Below are 20,423 nucleotides of genomic sequence, written 5' to 3'. Positions count from 1 at the left end.
TCAAGCTGAGACTTTTAAAGAGGCGCTTGCATTGGCCGGGAATCGAACCCGGCTCTCCCGCGTGGCAGGAGAGAATTCGACCATTGAACCACCAATGCCCACGTATTGGAAAAAGGAGTTCCATTGAAGACGCCATCGCGTGTAGACAGAATCTTTTTCTTGATGGTCCATCAGTACTACATACTAAACCACATACTAACCTCATCACCACTGAACTACCAATGCCCACATTGTGTTCCACTGCACCACTGGACAGTCGCACTAATGACATTTGTACTTGGGACAGAATGTTTTGTTGAAAGGTAAAACTGTTTCGGAAGCTGTCCACCCATCACGTCTACTCAAGAGATGGAGAGAAGGTAGAAGTGTCTTAAATCATCTTTATAGCATACCTTCCTTTTTACCTTTGTTGTGTTTCATGCCATTCTAGTGGGGTGAGAATTTGCAGATGCAGAGGCGAGAATTCGACCACTGAACCACCAATGCCCATGTGCCGGAGAAAGGAGTTCCATTGAAGACGCCATCGCGTGTAGACAGAATGTTTTTTGATGGTCCATCAGTACTACGTACTAAACCACACACTAACCTCATCACCACTGAACCACCAACGCCAGGTAAAACAGTTTCGGAAACTGCCCATCCCTCGTGTCTACTCAAGAGATGGAGAGAAGGTAGAAGTGTCTTAAATCATCTTTATAGCATACCTTCCTTTTTACCTTTGTTGTGTTTCATGCCATTCTAGTGGGGTGAGAATTTGCAGATGCAGAGGCGAGAATTCGACCACTGAACCACCAATGCCCATGTGCCGGAGAAAGGAGTTCCATTGAAGACGCCATCGCGTGTAGACAGAATGTTTTTTGATGGTCCATCAGTACTACATACTAAACCACATACTAACCTCATCACCACTGAACTACCAATGCCCACATTGTGTTCCACTGCACCACTGGACAGTCGCACTAATGACATTTGTACTTGGGACAGAATGTTTTGTTGAAAGGTAAAACTGTTTCGGAAGCTGTCCACCCATCACGTCTACTCAACAGATGGAGAGAAGGTAGAAATGTCTTAAAACATCTTTATAGCATACCTTCCCTTTTTCCTTTGTTCTGTTTCATGTCATTCTAGTGGTGTGAAAATGTGCAGGTGTTGAAGTCTAAGCTCCTTGACTGGCACAAATCTCGGTACTAGAGAGGGGAGCTGGAGTTCACGGAAAGAACACTTGTTGTGCTGAAGACTTTATTCCTTTGACCTTTGGATTACCAATGCTGTCTCTGGAAGGTAGAGGACCGCACATATGTCGAAGCTGTCCATTCTACGAAAAACCTGCCTCGTGTGAGGCTTGAACTCACGACCTTCAGATTATGAGACTGACGCGCTGCCAACTGCGCCAACGAGGCTGAGGGAATGCGCCTGCTAAATTGAAAAACAATTGTAAACACCTTTTCGCATTTCATAAAGACAATAGCATTGACACACTTAATTGGGTCTTCATTAATTGTCCTGAGAATAAATAGAAGGCTGAGACCTCTGTTACTGCATATCAGTCAGTCAAGCTGAGACTTTTAAAGAGGCGCTTGCATTGGCCGGGAATCGAACCCGGGTCTCCCGCGTGGCAGGCGAGAATTCGACCACTGAACCACCAATGCCCACGTGTTGGAAAAAGGAGTTCCATTGAAGACGCCATCGCGTGTAGACAGAATCTTTTTCTTGATGGTCCATCAGTACTACATACTAAACACATTGTGTTCCACTGCACCACTGGACAGTCGCACTAATGACATTTGTACTTGGGACAGAATGTTTTGCTGAAAGGTAAAACAGTTTCGGAAACTGCCCAACCCTCGTGTCTACTCAAGAGATGGAGAGAAGGTAGAAGTGTCTTAAATCATCTTTATAGCATACCTTCCTTTTTCCCTTTGTTGTGTTTCATGCCATTCTAGTGGGGTGAGAATTTGCAGATGCAGAGGCGAAAATTCGACCACTGAACCACCAATACCCATGTGCCGGAGAAAGGAGTTCCATTGAAGACGCCATCGCGTGTAGACAGAATGTTTTTTGATGGTCCATCAGTACTACGTACTAAACCACACACTAACCTCATCACCACTGAACTACCAATGCCCACATTGTGTTCCACTGCACCTCTGGACAGTCACACTAATGAAGTTAGTACTTGGGACAGAATGTTTTGTTGGAAAACTGTTTCGGAAGCTGTCCACCCATCACGTCTACTCAAGAGATGGAGAGAAGGTAGAAATGTCTTAAAACATCTTTATAGCATACCTTCCCTTTTTCCTTTGTTCTGTTTCATGCCCTTCTAGTGGTGTGAAAATTTGCAGGTGTTGAAATCTAAGCTCCTTGACTGGCACACATCTTGGGTATTAGACAGGGGAGCGCAATTCCTGGATGTCCGCTTTAGTTTGGGTTGAATTTTAGGTTTATATATGCTTTAAGCATCTAGAGTTCACGGAAAAAAACACTTGTTCTCCTAAAGCCTTTATTCCTTTGTCCTTTGCATTACCAATGCTCTCTCTAGAAGGTAGAGGACTGCACATATGTCCAAGCTGGCCATTCTACAATAGACCTGCCTCGTGTCAGGCTTGACAAAAAATGTAAACACCTCATCACATCTATCCTCATCACCACTGAACTACCGAGGCTGAGGGAAAAAGCATGCTAAATTGAAAAAATGTAAACATCTTTTCGCATTTCACAAAGGCAATAGCATTGACGCCCTTAATTGAGTCTTCATTAATTGTCTTCAGACTATTGAGGTTAGTACTTGGGACAGAATGTTTTGTTGGATGGTAAAACAGTTTCGGAGGCTGCCCAGCCCTCACGTCTACTCAAGAGATGGAGAGAAGGTAGAACTGTCTCAAAACATCTTTATAGCATACCCTCCCTTTTTCCTTTGTTCTGTTTCATGTCATTCTAGTGGTGTGAAAATGTGCAGGTGTTGAAGTCTAAGCTCCTTGACTGGCACAAATCTCGGTACTAGAGAGGGGAGCTGGAGTTCACGGAAAGAACACTTGTTGTGCTGAAGACTTTATTCCTTTGACCTTTGGATTACCAATGCTGTCTCTGGAAGGTAGAGGACCGCACATATGTCGAAGCTGTCCATTCTACGAAAAACCTGCCTCGTGTGAGGCTTGAACTCACGACCTTGAGATTATGAGACTGACGCGCTGCCAACTGCGCCAACGAGGCTGAGGGAATGCGCCTGCTAAATTGAAAAACAATTGTAAACACCTTTTCGCATTTCATAAAGACAATAGCATTGACACACTTAATTGGGTCTTCATTAATTGTCCTGAGAATAAATAGAAGGCTGAGACCTCTGTTACTGCATATCAGTCAGTCAAGCTGAGACTTTTAAAGAGGCGCTTGCATTGACCGGGAATCCAACCCGGGTCTCCCGCGTGGCAGGCGAGAATTCGACCACTGAACCACCAATGCCCACGTGTTGGAAAAAGGAGTTCCATTGAAGACGCCATCGCGTGTAGACAGAATCTTTTTCTTGATGGTCCATCAGTACTACATACTAAACCACATACTAACCTCATCACCACTGAACTACCAATGCCCACATTGTGTTCCACTGCACCACTGGTCAGTCGCACTAATGACATTTGTACTTGGGACAGAATGTTTTGCTGAAAGGTAAAACAGTTTCGGAAACTGCCCAACCCTCGTGTGTACTCAAGAGATGGAGAGAAGGTAGAAGTGTCTTAAATCATCTTTATAGCATACCTTCCTTTTTCCCTTTGTTGTGTTTCATGCCATCCTAGTGGGGTGAGAATTTGCAGATGCAGAGGCGAGAATTCGACCACTGAACCACCAATGCCCATGTGCCGTAGAAAAGAGTTCTATTGAAGACGCCATCGCGTGTAGACAGAATGTTTTTTGATGGTCCATCAGTACTACGTACTAAACCACACACTAACCTCATCACCACTGAACTACCAATGCCCACATTGTGTTCCACTGCACCTCTGGACAGTCACACTAATGAAGTTAGTACTTGGGACAGAATGTTTTGTTGGAAAACTGTTTCGGAAGCTGTCCACCCATCACGTCTACTCAAGAGATGGAGAGAAGGTAGAAATGTCTTAAAACATCTTTATAGCATACCTTCCCTTTTTCCTTTGTTCTGTTTCATGCCCTTCTAGTGGTGTGAAAATTTGCAGGTGTTGAAATCTAAGCTCCTTGACTGGCACACATCTTGGGTATTAGACAGGGGAGCGCAATTCCTGGATGTCCGCTTTAGTTTGGGTTGAATTTTAGGTTTATATATGCTTTAAGCATCTAGAGTTCACGGAAAAAAACACTTGTTCTCCTAAAGCCTTTATTCCTTTGTCCTTTGCATTACCAATGCTCTCTCTAGAAGGTAGAGGACTGCACATATGTCCAAGCTGGCCATTCTACAATAGACCTGCCTCGTGTCAGGCTTGACAAAAAATGTAAACACCTCATCACATCTATCCTCATCACCACTGAACTACCGAGGCTGAGGGAAAAAGCATGCTAAATTGAAAAAATGTAAACATCTTTTCGCATTTCACAAAGGCAATAGCATTGACGCCCTTAATTGAGTCTTCATTAATTGTCTTCAGACTATTGAGGTTAGTACTTGGGACAGAATGTTTTGTTGGATGGTAAAACAGTTTCGGAGGCTGCCCAGCCCTCACGTCTACTCAAGAGATGGAGAGAAGGTAGAACTGTCTCAAAACATCTTTATAGCATACCCCCCCTTTTTCCTTTGTTCTGTTTCATGTCATTCTAGTGGTGTGAAAATGTGCAGGTGTTGAAGTCTAAGCTCCTTGACTGGCACAAATCTCGGTACTAGAGAGGGGAGCTGGAGTTCACGGAAAGAACACTTGTTGTGCTGAAGACTTTATTCCTTTGACCTTTGGATTACCAATGCTGTCTCTGGAAGGTAAAGGACCGCACATATGTCGAAGCTGTCCATTCTACGAAAAACCTGCCTCGTGTGAGGCTTGAACTCACGACCTTCAGATTATGAGACTGACGCGCTGCCAACTGCGCCAACGAGGCTGAGGGAATGCGCCTGCTAAATTGAAAAACAATTGTAAACACCTTTTCGCATTTCATAAAGACAATAGCATTGACACACTTAATTGGGTCTTCATTAATTGTCCTGAGAATAAATAGAAGGCTGAGACCTCTGTTACTGCATATCAGTCAGTCAAGCTGAGACTTTTAAAGAGGCGCTTGCATTGACTGGGAATCCAACCCGGGTCTCCCGCGTGGCAGGCGAGAATTCGACCACTGAACCACCAATGCCCACGTGTTGGAAAAAGGAGTTCCATTGAAGACGCCATCGCGTGTAGATAGAATCTTTTTCTTGATGGTCCATCAGTACTACATACTAAACCACATACTAACCTCATCACCACTGAACTACCAATGCTCACATTGTGTTCCACTGCACCACTGGACAATCGCACTAATGACATTTGTAATTGGGACAGAATGTTTTGCTGAAAGGTAAAACAGTTTCGGAAACTGCCCAACCCTCGTGTCTACTCAAGAGATGGAGAGAAGGTAGAAGTGTCTTAAATCATCTTTATAGCATACCTTCCTTTTTCCCTTTGTTGTGTTTCATGCCATTCTAGTGGGGTGAGAATTTGCAGATGCAGAGGCGAGAATTCGACCACTGAACCACCAATGCCCATGTGCCGGAGAAAGGAGTTCCATTGAAGACGCCATCGTGTGTAGACAGAATGTTTTTTGATGGTCCATCAGTACTACGTACTAAACCACACACTAACCTCATCACCACTGAACTACCAATGCCCACATTGTGTTCCACTGCACCTCTGGACAGTCACACTAATGAAGTTAGTACTTGGGACAGAATGTTTTGTTGGAAAACTGTTTCGGAAGCTGTCCACCCATCACGTTTACTCAAGAGATGGAGAGAAGGTAGAAATGTCTTAAAACATCTTTATAGCATACCTTCCCTTTTTCCTTTGTTCTGTTTCATGCCCTTCTAGTGGTGTGAAAATTTGCAGGTGTTGAAATCTAAGCTCCTTGACTGGCACACATCTTGGGAATTAGACAGGGGAGCGCAATTCCTGGATGTCCGCTTTAGTTTGGCTTGAATTTTAGGTTTTATATATGCTTTAAGCATCTAGAGTTCACGGAAAAAAAACACTTGTTCTCCTAAAGCCTTTATTCCTTTGTCCTTTGCATTACCAATGCTCTCTCTAGAAGGTAGAGGACTGCACATATGTCCAAGCTGGCCATTTTACAATAGACCTGCCTCGTGTCAGGCTTGACAAAAAATGTAAACACCTCATCACATCTATCCTCATCACCACTGAACTACCGAGGCTGAGGGAAAAAGCATGCTAAATTGAAAAAATGTAAACATCTTTTCGCATTTCACAAAGGCAATAGCATTGACGCCCTTAATTGAGTCTTCATTAATTGTCTTCAGACTATTGAGGTTAGTACTTGGGACAGAATGTTTTGTTGGATGGTAAAACAGTTTCGGAGGCTGCCCAGCCCTCACGTCTACTCAAGAGATGGAGAGAAGGTAGAACTGTCTCAAAACATCTTTATAGCATACCCTCCCTTTTTCCTTTGTTCTGTTTCATGTCATTCTAGTGGTGTGAAAATGTGCAGGTGTTGAAGTCTAAGCTCCTTGACTGGCACAAATCTCGGTACTAGAGAGGGGAGCTGGAGTTCACGGAAAGAACACTTGTTGTGCTGAAGACTTTATTCCTTTGACCTTTGGATTACCAATGCTGTCTCTGGAAGGTAGAGGACCGCACATATGTCGAAGCTGTCCATTCTACGAAAAACCTGCCTCGTGTGAGGCTTGAACTCACGACCTTCAGATTATGAGACTGACGCGCTGCCAACTGTTAATTGTAAACACCTTTTCGCATTTCATAAAGACAATAGCATTGACACACTTAATTGGGTCTTCATTAATTGTCCTGAGAATAAATAGAAGGCTGAGACCTCTGTTACTGCATATCAGTCAGTCAAGCTGAGACTTTTAAAGAGGCGCTTGCATTGGCCGGGAATCGAACCCGGCTCTCCCGCGTGGCAGGAGAGAATTCGACCATTGAACCACCAATGCCCACGTATTGGAAAAAGGAGTTCCATTGAAGACGCCATCGCGTGTAGACAGAATCTTTTTCTTGATGGTCCATCAGTACTACATACTAAACCACATACTAACCTCATCACCACTGAACTACCAATGCCCACATTGTGTTCCACTGCACCACTGGACAGTCGCACTAATGACATTTGTACTTGGGACAGAATGTTTTGTTGAAAGGTAAAACTGTTTCGGAAGCTGTCCACCCATCACGTCTACTCAAGAGATGGAGAGAAGGTAGAAGTGTCTTAAATCATCTTTATAGCATACCTTCCTTTTTACCTTTGTTGTGTTTCATGCCATTCTAGTGGGGTGAGAATTTGCAGATGCAGAGGCGAGAATTCGACCACTGAACCACCAATGCCCATGTGCCGGAGAAAGGAGTTCCATTGAAGACGCCATCGCGTGTAGACAGAATGTTTTTTGATGGTCCATCAGTACTACGTACTAAACCACACACTAACCTCATCACCACTGAACCACCAACGCCAGGTAAAACAGTTTCGGAAACTGCCCATCCCTCGTGTCTACTCAAGAGATGGAGAGAAGGTAGAAGTGTCTTAAATCATCTTTATAGCATACCTTCCTTTTTACCTTTGTTGTGTTTCATGCCATTCTAGTGGGGTGAGAATTTGCAGATGCAGAGGCGAGAATTCGACCACTGAACCACCAATGCCCATGTGCCGGAGAAAGGAGTTCCATTGAAGACGCCATCGCGTGTAGACAGAATGTTTTTTGATGGTCCATCAGTACTACGTACTAAACCACACACTAACCTCATCACCACTGAACTACCAATGCCCACATTGTGTTCCACTGCACCTCTGGACAGTCACACTAATGAAGTTAGTACTTGGGACAGAATGTTTTGTTGGAAAACTGTTTCGGAAGCTGTCCACCCATCACGTCTACTCAAGAGATGGAGAGAAGGTAGAAATGTTTTAAAACATCTTTATAGCATACCTTCCCTTTTTCATTTGTTCTGTTTCATGCCCTTCTAGTGGTGTGAAAATTTGCAGGTGTTGAAATCTAAGCTCCTTGACTGGCACACATCTTGGGTATTAGACAGGGGAGCGCAATTCCTGGATGTCCGCTTTAGTTTGGCTTGAATTTTAGGTTTTATATATGCTTTAAGCATCTAGAGTTCACGGAAAAAAACACTTGTTCTCCTAAAGCCTTTATTCCTTTGTCCTTTGCATTACCAATGCTCTCTCTAGAAGGTAGAGGACTGCACATATGTCCAAGCTGGCCATTCTACAATAGACCTGCCTCGTGTCAGGCTTGACAAAAAATGTAAACACCTCATCACATCTATCCTCATCACCACTGAACTACCGAGGCTGAGGGAAAAAGCATGCTAAATTGAAAAAATGTAAACATCTTTTCGCATTTCACAAAGGCAATAGCATTGACGCCCTTAATTGAGTCTTCATTAATTGTCTTCAGACTATTGAGGTTAGTACTTGGGACAGAATGTTTTGTTGGATGGTAAAACAGTTTCGGAGGCTGCCCAGCCCTCACGTCTACTCAAGAGATGGAGAGAAGGTAGAACTGTCTCAAAACATCTTTATAGCATACCCTCCCTTTTTCCTTTGTTCTGTTTCATGTCATTCTAGTGGTGTGAAAATGTGCAGGTGTTGAAGTCTAAGCTCCTTGACTGGCACAAATCTCGGTACTAGAGAGGGGAGCTGGAGTTCACGGAAAGAACACTTGTTGTGCTGAAGACTTTATTCCTTTGACCTTTGGATTACCAATGCTGTCTCTGGAAGGTAGAGGACCGCACATATGTCGAAGCTGTCCATTCTACGAAAAACCTGCCTCGTGTGAGGCTTGAACTCACGACCTTCAGATTATGAGACTGACGCGCTGCCAACTGTTAATTGTAAACACCTTTTCGCATTTCATAAAGACAATAGCATTGACACACTTAATTGGGTCTTCATTAATTGTCCTGAGAATAAATAGAAGGCTGAGACCTCTGTTACTGCATATCAGTCGGTCAAGCTGAGACTTTTAAAGAGGCGCTTACATTGGCCGGGAATCGAACCCGGGTCTCCCGCGTGGCAGGCGAGAATTCGACCACTGGACCACCAATGCCCACGTGTTGGAAAAAGGAGTTCCATTCAAGACGCCATCGCGTGTAGACAGAATCTTTTTCTTGATGGTCCATCAGTACTACATACTAAACCACATACTAACCTCATCACCACTGAACTACCAATGCCCACATTGTGTTCCACTGCACCACTGGACAGTCGCACTAATGACATTTGTACTTGGGACAGAATGTTTTGTTGAAAGGTAAAACTGTTTCGGAAGCTGTCCACCCATCACGTCTACTCAACAGATGGAGAGAAGGTAGAAATGTCTTAAAACATCTTTATAGCATACCTTCCCTTTTTCCTTTGTTCTGTTTCATGTCATTCTAGTGGTGTGAAAATGTGCAGGTGTTGAAGTCTAAGCTCCTTGACTGGCACAAATCTCGGTACTAGAGAGGGGAGCTGGAGTTCACGGAAAGAACACTTGTTGTGCTGAAGACTTTATTCCTTTGACCTTTGGATTACCAATGCTGTCTCTGGAAGGTAGAGGACCGCACATATGTCGAAGCTGTCCATTCTACGAAAAACCTGCCTCGTGTGAGGCTTGAACTCACGACCTTCAGATTATGAGACTGACGCGCTGCCAACTGCGCCAACGAGGCTGAGGGAATGCGCCTGCTAAATTGAAAAACAATTGTAAACACCTTTTCGCATTTCATAAAGACAATAGCATTGACACACTTAATTGGGTCTTCATTAATTGTCCTGAGAATAAATAGAAGGCTGAGACCTCTGTTACTGCATATCAGTCAGTCAAGCTGAGACTTTTAAAGAGGCGCTTGCATTGGCCGGGAATCGAACCCGGGTCTCCCGCGTGGCAGGCGAGAATTCGACCACTGAACCACCAATGCCCACGTGTTGGAAAAAGGAGTTCCATTGAAGACGCCATCGCGTGTAGACAGAATCTTTTTCTTGATGGTCCATCAGTACTACATACTAAACACATTGTGTTCCACTGCACCACTGGACAGTCGCACTAATGACATTTGTACTTGGGACAGAATGTTTTGCTGAAAGGTAAAACAGTTTCGGAAACTGCCCAACCCTCGTGTCTACTCAAGAGATGGAGAGAAGGTAGATGTGTCTTAAATCATCTTTATAGCATACCTTCCTTTTTCCCTTTGTTGTGTTTCATGCCATTCTAGTGGGGTGAGAATTTGCAGATGCAGAGGCGAGAATTCGACCACTGAACCACCAATGCCCATGTGCCGGAGAAAGGAGTTCCTTGACTGGCACACATCTTGGGTATTAGACAGGGGAGCGCAATTCCTGGATGTCCGTTTAAGTTTGGCTTGAATTTTAGGTTTTATATATGCTTTAAGCATCTAGAGTTCACGGAAAAAAACACTTGTTCTCCTAAAGCCTTTATTCCTTTGTCCTTTGCATTACCAATGCTCTCTCTAGAAGGTAGAGGACTGCACATATGTCCAAGCTGGCCATTCTACAATAGACCTGCCTCGTGTCAGGCTTGACAAAAAATGTAAACACCACCTCATCACATCTATCCTCATCACCACTGAACTACCGAGGCTGAGGGAAAAAGCATGCTAAATTGAAAAAATGTAAACATCTTTTCGCATTTCACAAAGGCAATAGCATTGACGCCCTTAATTGAGTCTTCATTAATTGTCTTCAGACTATTGAGGTTAGTACTTGGGACAGAATGTTTTGTTGGATGGTAAAACAGTTTCGGAGGCTGCCCAGCCCTCACGTCTACTCAAGAGATGGAGAGAAGGTAGAACTGTCTCAAAACATCTTTATAGCATACCCTCCCTTTTTCCTTTGTTCTGTTTCATGTCATTCTAGTGGTGTGAAAATGTGCAGGTGTTGAAGTCTAAGCTCCTTGACTGGCACAAATCTCGGTACTAGAGAGGGGAGCTGGAGTTCACGGAAAGAACACTTGTTGTGCTGAAGACTTTATTCCTTTGACCTTTGGATTACCAATGCTGTCTCTGGAAGGTAGAGGACCGCACATATGTCGAAGCTGTCCATTCTACGAAAAACCTGCCTCGTGTGAGGCTTGAACTCACGACCTTCAGATTATGAGACTGACGCGCTGCCAACTGTTAATTGTAAACACCTTTTCGCATTTCATAAAGACAATAGCATTGACACACTTAATTGGGTCTTCATTAATTGTCCTGAGAATAAATAGAAGGCTGAGACCTCTGTTACTGCATATCAGTCGGTCAAGCTGAGACTTTTAAAGAGGCGCTTACATTGGCCGGGAATCGAACCCGGGTCTCCCGCGTGGCAGGCGAGAATTCGACCACTGGACCACCAATGCCCACGTGTTGGAAAAAGGAGTTCCATTCAAGACGCCATCGCGTGTAGACAGAATCTTTTTCTTGATGGTCCATCAGTACTACATACTAAACCACATACTAACCTCATCACCACTGAACTACCAATGCCCACATTGTGTTCCACTGCACCACTGGACAGTCGCACTAATGACATTTGTACTTGGGACAGAATGTTTTGTTGAAAGGTAAAACTGTTTCGGAAGCTGTCCACCCATCACGTCTACTCAACAGATGGAGAGAAGGTAGAAATGTCTTAAAACATCTTTATAGCATACCTTCCCTTTTTCCTTTGTTCTGTTTCATGTCATTCTAGTGGTGTGAAAATGTGCAGGTGTTGAAGTCTAAGCTCCTTGACTGGCACAAATCTCGGTACTAGAGAGGGGAGCTGGAGTTCACGGAAAGAACACTTGTTGTGCTGAAGACTTTATTCCTTTGACCTTTGGATTACCAATGCTGTCTCTGGAAGGTAGAGGACCGCACATATGTCGAAGCTGTCCATTCTACGAAAAACCTGCCTCGTGTGAGGCTTGAACTCACGACCTTCAGATTATGAGACTGACGCGCTGCCAACTGCGCCAACGAGGCTGAGGGAATGCGCCTGCTAAATTGAAAAACAATTGTAAACACCTTTTCGCATTTCATAAAGACAATAGCATTGACACACTTAATTGGGTCTTCATTAATTGTCCTGAGAATAAATAGAAGGCTGAGACCTCTGTTACTGCATATCAGTCAGTCAAGCTGAGACTTTTAAAGAGGCGCTTGCATTGGCCGGGAATCGAACCCGGGTCTCCCGCGTGGCAGGCGAGAATTCGACCACTGAACCACCAATGCCCACGTGTTGGAAAAAGGAGTTCCATTGAAGACGCCATCGCGTGTAGACAGAATCTTTTTCTTGATGGTCCATCAGTACTACATACTAAACACATTGTGTTCCACTGCACCACTGGACAGTCGCACTAATGACATTTGTACTTGGGACAGAATGTTTTGCTGAAAGGTAAAACAGTTTCGGAAACTGCCCAACCCTCGTGTCTACTCAAGAGATGGAGAGAAGGTAGATGTGTCTTAAATCATCTTTATAGCATACCTTCCTTTTTCCCTTTGTTGTGTTTCATGCCATTCTAGTGGGGTGAGAATTTGCAGATGCAGAGGCGAGAATTCGACCACTGAACCACCAATGCCCATGTGCCGGAGAAAGGAGTTCCTTGACTGGCACACATCTTGGGTATTAGACAGGGGAGCGCAATTCCTGGATGTCCGTTTAAGTTTGGCTTGAATTTTAGGTTTTATATATGCTTTAAGCATCTAGAGTTCACGGAAAAAAACAGTTGTTCTCCTAAAGCCTTTATTCCTTTGTCCTTTGCATTACCAATGCTCTCTCTAGAAGGTAGAGGACTGCACATATGTCCAAGCTGGCCATTCTACAATAGACCTGCCTCGTGTCAGGCTTGACAAAAAATGTAAACACCACCTCATCACATCTATCCTCATCACCACTGAACTACCGAGGCTGAGGGAAAAAGCATGCTAAATTGAAAAAATGTAAACATCTTTTCGCATTTCACAAAGGCAATAGCATTGACGCCCTTAATTGAGTCTTCATTAATTGTCTTCAGACTATTGAGGTTAGTACTTGGGACAGAATGTTTTGTTGGATGGTAAAACAGTTTCGGAGGCTGCCCAGCCCTCACGTCTACTCAAGAGATGGAGAGAAGGTAGAACTGTCTCAAAACATCTTTACAGCATACCCTCCCTTTTTCCTTTGTTCTGTTTCATGTCATTCTAGTGGTGTGAAAATGTGCAGGTGTTGAAGTCTAAGCTCCTTGACTGGCACAAATCTCGGTACTAGAGAGGGGAGCTGGAGTTCACGGAAAGAACACTTGTTGTGCTGAAGACTTCATTCCTTTGACCTTTGGATTACCAATGCTGTCTCTGGAAGGTAGAGGACCGCACATATGTCGAAGCTGTCCATTCTACGAAAAACCTGCCTCGTGTGAGGCTTGAACTCACGACCTTCAGATTATGAGACTGACGCGCTGCCAACTGCGCCAACGAGGCTGAGGGAATGCGCCTGCTAAATTGAAAAACAATTGTAAACACCTTTTCGCATTTCATAAAGACAATAGCATTGACACACTTAATTGGGTCTTCATTAATTGTCCTGAGAATAAATAGAAGGCTGAGACCTCTGTTACTGCATATCAGTCAGTCAAGCTGAGACTTTTAAAGAGGCGCTTGGAGCCTAAACCACATACTAACCTCATCACCACTGAATTACCAATGCCCACATTGTGTTCCACTGCACCACTGGACAGTCGCACTAATGACATTTGTACTTGGGACAGAATGTTTTGCTGAAAGGTAAAACAGTTTCGGAAACTGCCCAACCCTCGTGTCTACTCAAGAGATGGAGAGAAGGTAGAAGTGTCTTAAATCATCTTTATAGCATACCTTCCTTTTTCCCTTTGTTGTGTTTCATGCCATTCTAGTGGGGTGAGAATTTGCAGATGCAGAGGCGAAAATTCGACCACTGAACCACCAATACCCATGTGCCGGAGAAAGGAGTTCCATTGAAGACGCCATCGCGTGTAGACAGAATGTTTTTTGATGGTCCATCAGTACTACGTACTAAACCACACACTAACCTCATCACCACTGAACTACCAATGCCCACATTGTGTTCCACTGCACCTCTGGACAGTCACACTAATGAAGTTAGTACTTGGGACAGAATGTTTTGTTGGAAAACTGTTTCGGAAGCTGTCCACCCATCACGTCTACTCAAGAGATGGAGAGAAGGTAGAAATGTCTTAAAACATCTTTATAGCATACCTTCCCTTTTTCCTTTGTTCTGTTTCATGCCCTTCTAGTGGTGTGAAAATTTGCAGGTGTTGAAATCTAAGCTCCTTGACTGGCACACATCTTGGGTATTAGACAGGGGAGCGCAATTCCTGGATGTCCGCTTTAGTTTGGGTTGAATTTTAGGTTTATATATGCTTTAAGCATCTAGAGTTCACGGAAAAAAACACTTGTTCTCCTAAAGCCTTTATTCCTTTGTCCTTTGCATTACCAATGCTCTCTCTAGAAGGTAGAGGACTGCACATATGTCCAAGCTGGCCATTCTACAATAGACCTGCCTCGTGTCAGGCTTGACAAAAAATGTAAACACCTCATCACATCTATCCTCATCACCACTGAACTACCGAGGCTGAGGGAAAAAGCATGCTAAATTGAAAAAATGTAAACATCTTTTCGCATTTCACAAAGGCAATAGCATTGACGCCCTTAATTGAGTCTTCATTAATTGTCTTCAGACTATTGAGGTTAGTACTTGGGACAGAATGTTTTGTTGGATGGTAAAACAGTTTCGGAGGCTGCCCAGCCCTCACGTCTACTCAAGAGATGGAGAGAAGGTAGAACTGTCTCAAAACATCTTTATAGCATACCCTCCCTTTTTCCTTTGTTCTGTTTCATGTCATTCTAGTGGTGTGAAAATGTGCAGGTGTTGAAGTCTAAGCTCCTTGACTGGCACAAATCTCGGTACTAGAGAGGGGAGCTGGAGTTCACGGAAAGAACACTTGTTGTGCTGAAGACTTTATTCCTTTGACCTTTGGATTACCAATGCTGTCTCTGGAAGGTAGAGGACCGCACATATGTCGAAGCTGTCCATTCTACGAAAAACCTGCCTCGTGTGAGGCTTGAACTCACGACCTTCAGATTATGAGACTGACGCGCTGCCAACTGTTAATTGTAAACACCTTTTCGCATTTCATAAAGACAATAGCATTGACACACTTAATTGGGTCTTCATTAATTGTCCTGAGAATAAATAGAAGGCTGAGACCTCTGTTACTGCATATCAGTCAGTCAAGCTGAGACTTTTAAAGAGGCGCTTGCATTGGCCGGGAATCGAACCCGGGTCTCCCGCGTGGCAGGCGAGAATTCGACCACTGAACCACCAATGCCCACGTGTTGGAAAAAGGAGTTCCATTGAAGACGCCATCGCGTGTAGACAGAATCTTTTTCTTGATGGTCCATCAGTACTACATACTAAACCACATACTAACCTCATCACCACTGAACTACCAATGCCCACATTGTGTTCCACTGCACCACTGGACAGTCGCACTAATGACATTTGTACTTGGGACAGAATGTTTTGCTGAAAGGTAAAACAGTTTCGGAAACTGCCCAACCCTCGTGTCTACTCAAGAGATGGAGAGAAGGTAGAAGTGTCTTAAATCATCTTTATAGCATACCTTCCTTTTTCCCTTTGTTGTGTTTCATGCCATTCTAGTGGGGTGAGAATTTGCAGATGCAGAGGCGAGAATTCGACCACTGAACCACCAATGCCCATGTGCCGCAGAAAGGAGTTCCATTGAAGACGCCATCGCGTGTAGACAGAATGTTTTTTGATGGTCCATCAGTACTACGTACTAAACCACACACTAACCTCATCACCACTGAACTACCAATGCCCACATTGTGTTCCACTGCACCTCTGGACAGTCACACTAATGAAGTTAGTACTTGGGACAGAATGTTTTGTTGGAAAACTGTTTCGGAAGCTGTCCACCCATCACGTTTACTCAAGAGATGGAGAGAAGGTAGAAATGTCTTAAAACATCTTTATAGCATACCTTCCCTTTTTCCTTTGTTCTGTTTCATGCCCTTCTAGTGGTGTGAAAATTTGCAGGTGTTGAAATCTAAGCTCCTTGACTGGCACACATCTTGGGAATTAGACAGGGGAGCGCAATTCCTGGATGTCCGCTTTAGTTTGGCTTGAATTTTAGGTTTTATATATGCTTTAAGCATCTAGAGTTCACGGAAAAAAACACTTGTTCTCCTAAAGCCTTTATTCCTTTGTCCTTTGCATTACCAATGCTCTCTCTAGAAGGTAGAGGACTGCACATATGTCCAAGCTGGCCATTCTACAATAGACCTGCCTCGTGTCAGGCTTGACAAAAAATGTAAACACCTCATCACATCTATCCTCATCACCACTGAACTACCGAGGCTGAGGGAAAAAGCATGCTAAATTGAAAAAATGTAAACATCTTTTCGCATTTCACAAAGGCAATAGCATTGACGCCCTTAATTGAGTCTTCATTAATTGTCTTCAGACTATTGAGGTTAGTACTTGGGACAGAATGTTTTGTTGGATGGTAAAACAGTTTCGGAGGCTGCCCAGCCCTCACGTCTACTCAAGAGATGGAGAGAAGGTAGAACTGTCTCAAAACATCTTTATAGCATACCCTCCCTTTTTCCTTTGTTCTGTTTCATGTCATTCTAGTGGTGTGAAAATGTGCAGGTGTTGAAGTCTAAGCTCCTTGACTGGCACAAATCTCGGTACTAGAGAGGGGAGCTGGAGTTCACGGAAAGAACACTTGTTGTGCTGAAGACTTTATTCCTTTGACCTTTGGATTACCAATGCTGTCTCTGGAAGGTAGAGGACCGCACATATGTCGAAGCTGTCCATTCTACGAAAAACCTGCCTCGTGTGAGGCTTGAACTCACGACCTTCAGATTATGAGACTGACGCGCTGCCAACTGTTAATTGTAAACACCTTTTCGCATTTCATAAAGACAATAGCATTGACACACTTAATTGGGTCTTCATTAATTGTCCTGAGAATAAATAGAAGGCTGAGACCTCTGTTACTGCATATCAGTCAGTCAAGCTGAGACTTTTAAAGAGGCGCTTACATTGGCCGGGAATCGAACCCGGGTCTCCCGCGTGGCAGGCGAGAATTCGACCACTGGACCACCAATGCCCACGTGTTGGAAAAAGGCGTTCCATTGAAGACGCCATCGCGTGTAGACAGAATCTTTTTCTTGATGGTCCATCAGTACTACATACTAAACCACATACTAACCTCATCACCACTGAACTACCAATGCCCACATTGTGTTCCACTGCACCACTGGACAGTCGCACTAATGACATTTGTACTTGGGACAGAATGTTTTGTTGAAAGGTAAAACTGTTTCGGAAGCTGTCCACCCATCACGTCTACTCAACAGATGGAGAGAAGGTAGAAATGTCTTAAAACATCTTTATAGCATACCTTCCCTTTTTCCTTTGTTCTGTTTCATGTCATTCTAGTGGTGTGAAAATGTGCAGGTGTTGAAGTCTAAGCTCCTTGACTGGCACAAATCTCGGTACTAGAGAGGGGAGCTGGAGTTCACGGAAAGAACACTTGTTGTGCTGAAGACTTTATTCCTTTGACCTTTGGATTACCAATGCTGTCTCTGGAAGGTAGAGGACCGCACATATGTCGAAGCTGTCCATTCTACGAAAAACCTGCCTCGTGTGAGGCTTGAACTCACGACCTTCAGATTATGAGACTGACGCGCTGCCAACTGCGCCAACGAGGCTGAGGGAATGCGCCTGCTAAATTGAAAAACAATTGTAAACACCTTTTCGCATTTCATAAAGACAATAGCATTGACACACTTAATTGGGTCTTCATTAATTGTCCTGAGAATAAATAGAAGGCTGAGACCTCTGTTACTGCATATCAGTCAGTCAAGCTGAGACTTTTAAAGAGGCGCTTGCATTGGCCGGGAATCGAACCCGGGTCTCCCGCGTGGCAGGCGAGAATTCGACCACTGAACCACCAATGCCCACGTGTTGGAAAAAGGAGTTCCATTGAAGACGCCATCGCGTGTAGACAGAATTTTTTTCTTGATGGTCCATCAGTACTACATACTAAACACATTGTGTTCCACTGCACCACTGGACAGTCGCACTAATGACATTTGTACTTGGGACAGAATGTTTTGCTGAAAGGTAAAACAGTTTCGGAAACTGCCCAACCCTCGTGTCTACTCAAGAGATGGAGAGAACGTAGATGTGTCTTAAATCATCTTTATAGCATACCTTCCTTTTTCCCTTTGTTGTGTTTCATGCCATTCTAGTGGGGTGAGAATTTGCAGATGCAGAGGCGAGAATTCGACCACTGAACCACCAATGCCCATGTGCCGGAGAAAGGAGTTCCTTGACTGGCACACATCTTGGGTATTAGACAGGGGAGCGCAATTCCTGGATGTCCGTTTTAGTTTGGCTTGAATTTTAGGTTTTATATATGCTTTAAGCATCTAGAGTTCACGGAAAAAAACAGTTGTTCTCCTAAAGCCTTTATTCCTTTGTCCTTTGCATTACCAATGCTCTCTCTAGAAGGTAGAGGACTGCACATATGTCCAAGCTGGCCATTCTACAATAGACCTGCCTCGTGTCAGGCTTGACAAAAAATGTAAACACCACCTCATCACATCTATCCTCATCACCACTGAACTACCGAGGCTGAGGGAAAAAGCATGCTAAATTGAAAAAATGTAAACATCTTTTCGCATTTCACAAAGGCAATAGCATTGACGCCCTTAATTGAGTCTTCATTAATTGTCTTCAGACTATTGAGGTTAGTACTTGGGACAGAATGTTTTGTTGGATGGTAAAACAGTTTCGGAGGCTGCCCAGCCCTCACGTCTACTCAAGAGATGGAGAGAAGGTAGAACTGTCTCAAAACATCTTTATAGCATACCCTCCCTTTTTCCTTTGTTCTGTTTCATGTCATTCTAGTGGTGTGAAAATGTGCAGGTGTTGAAGTCTAAACTCCTTGACTGGCACAAATCTCGGTACTAGAGAGGGGAGCTGGAGTTCACGGAAAGAACACTTGTTGTGCTGAAGACTTTATTCCTTTGACCTTTGGATTACCAATGCTGTCTCTGGAAGGTAGAGGACCGCACATATGTCGAAGCTGTCCATTCTACGAAAAACCTGCCTCGTGTGAGGCTTGAACTCACGACCTTCAGATTATGAGACTGACGCGCTGCCAACTGCGCCAACGAGGCTGAGGGAATGCGCCTGCTAAATTGAAAAACAATTGTAAACACCTTTTCGCATTTCATAAAGACAATAGCATTGACACACTTAATTGGGTCTTCATTAATTGTCCTGAGAATAAATAGAAGGCTGAGACCTCTGTTACTGCATATCAGTCAGTCAAGCTGAGACTTTTAAAGAGGCGCTTGCATTGACCGGGAATCCAACCCGGGTCTCCCGCGTGGCAGGCGAGAATTCGACCACTGAACCACCAATGCCCACGTGTTGGAAAAAGGAGTTCCATTGAAGACGCCATCGCGTGTAGACAGAATCTTTTTCTTGATGGTCCATCAGTACTACATACTAAACCACATACTAACCTCATCACCACTGAACTACCAATGCCCACATTGTGTTCCACTGCACCACTGGACAGTCGCACTAATGACATTTGTACTTGGGACAGAATGTTTTGCTGAAAGGTAAAACAGTTTCGGAAACTGCCCAACCCTCGTGTGTACTCAAGAGATGGAGAGAAGGTAGAAGTGTCTTAAATCATCTTTATAGCATACCTTCCTTTTTCCCTTTGTTGTGTTTCATGCCATCCTAGTGGGGTGAGAATTTGCAGATGCAGAGGCGAGAATTCGACCACTGAACCACCAATGCCCATGTGCCGTAGAAAAGAGTTCTATTGAAGACGCCATCGCGTGTAGACAGAATGTTTTTTGATGGTCCATCAGTACTACGTACTAAACCACACACTAACCTCATCACCACTGAACTACCAATGCCCACATTGTGTTCCACTGCACCTCTGGACAGTCACACTAATGAAGTTAGTACTTGGGACAGAATGTTTTGTTGGAAAACTGTTTCGGAAGCTGTCCACCCATCACGTCTACTCAAGAGATGGAGAGAAGGTAGAAATGTCTTAAAACATCTTTATAGCATACCTTCCCTTTTTCCTTTGTTCTGTTTCATGCCCTTCTAGTGGTGTGAAAATTTGCAGGTGTTGAAATCTAAGCTCCTTGACTGGCACACATCTTGGG

At 44.0% G+C, this 20,423-nt stretch overlaps 13 non-coding genes across 13 annotated transcripts; all 13 read right to left on the bottom strand.

The window, feature by feature from the left end:
* Nucleotides 1-1,327: 1,327 nt before the first annotated feature.
* trnam-cau (transfer RNA methionine (anticodon CAU)) lies at nucleotides 1,328-1,400 on the bottom strand. Its single transcript has one exon. It is a non-coding gene; the product is annotated as a tRNA-Met (tRNA).
* A 178-nt stretch (nucleotides 1,401-1,578) lies between these two features.
* trnag-gcc (transfer RNA glycine (anticodon GCC)) lies at nucleotides 1,579-1,649 on the bottom strand. Its single transcript has one exon. It is a non-coding gene; the product is annotated as a tRNA-Gly (tRNA).
* Nucleotides 1,650-3,137: 1,488 nt separating this feature from the next.
* trnam-cau (transfer RNA methionine (anticodon CAU)) lies at nucleotides 3,138-3,210 on the bottom strand. Its single transcript has one exon. It is a non-coding gene; the product is annotated as a tRNA-Met (tRNA).
* Nucleotides 3,211-4,985: 1,775 nt separating this feature from the next.
* Nucleotides 4,986-5,058, bottom strand: trnam-cau (transfer RNA methionine (anticodon CAU)). The gene has a single exon. It is a non-coding gene; the product is annotated as a tRNA-Met (tRNA).
* A 4,711-nt stretch (nucleotides 5,059-9,769) lies between these two features.
* trnam-cau (transfer RNA methionine (anticodon CAU)) lies at nucleotides 9,770-9,842 on the bottom strand. The gene has a single exon. It is a non-coding gene; the product is annotated as a tRNA-Met (tRNA).
* A 178-nt stretch (nucleotides 9,843-10,020) lies between these two features.
* trnag-gcc (transfer RNA glycine (anticodon GCC)) lies at nucleotides 10,021-10,091 on the bottom strand. Its single transcript has one exon. It is a non-coding gene; the product is annotated as a tRNA-Gly (tRNA).
* Nucleotides 10,092-12,058: 1,967 nt separating this feature from the next.
* trnam-cau (transfer RNA methionine (anticodon CAU)) lies at nucleotides 12,059-12,131 on the bottom strand. The gene has a single exon. It is a non-coding gene; the product is annotated as a tRNA-Met (tRNA).
* A 178-nt stretch (nucleotides 12,132-12,309) lies between these two features.
* On the bottom strand, nucleotides 12,310-12,380 carry trnag-gcc (transfer RNA glycine (anticodon GCC)). The gene has a single exon. It is a non-coding gene; the product is annotated as a tRNA-Gly (tRNA).
* Nucleotides 12,381-13,534: 1,154 nt separating this feature from the next.
* Nucleotides 13,535-13,607, bottom strand: trnam-cau (transfer RNA methionine (anticodon CAU)). The gene has a single exon. It is a non-coding gene; the product is annotated as a tRNA-Met (tRNA).
* Nucleotides 13,608-15,443: 1,836 nt separating this feature from the next.
* On the bottom strand, nucleotides 15,444-15,514 carry trnag-gcc (transfer RNA glycine (anticodon GCC)). The gene has a single exon. It is a non-coding gene; the product is annotated as a tRNA-Gly (tRNA).
* Nucleotides 15,515-17,854: 2,340 nt separating this feature from the next.
* Nucleotides 17,855-17,927, bottom strand: trnam-cau (transfer RNA methionine (anticodon CAU)). Its single transcript has one exon. It is a non-coding gene; the product is annotated as a tRNA-Met (tRNA).
* A 178-nt stretch (nucleotides 17,928-18,105) lies between these two features.
* Nucleotides 18,106-18,176, bottom strand: trnag-gcc (transfer RNA glycine (anticodon GCC)). The gene has a single exon. It is a non-coding gene; the product is annotated as a tRNA-Gly (tRNA).
* A 1,154-nt stretch (nucleotides 18,177-19,330) lies between these two features.
* trnam-cau (transfer RNA methionine (anticodon CAU)) lies at nucleotides 19,331-19,403 on the bottom strand. Its single transcript has one exon. It is a non-coding gene; the product is annotated as a tRNA-Met (tRNA).
* Between the last annotated feature and the right edge of the window lie 1,020 nt (nucleotides 19,404-20,423).

This window comes from Channa argus, unplaced genomic scaffold (genome assembly GCF_033026475.1).
Source record: "Channa argus isolate prfri unplaced genomic scaffold, Channa argus male v1.0 Contig022, whole genome shotgun sequence".
Classification (NCBI taxonomy): Eukaryota; Metazoa; Chordata; class Actinopteri; order Anabantiformes; family Channidae; genus Channa; species Channa argus.
Note: the sequence above shows the minus strand (reverse complement) of the source record. Positions and strands in the feature narration are given on the sequence as shown.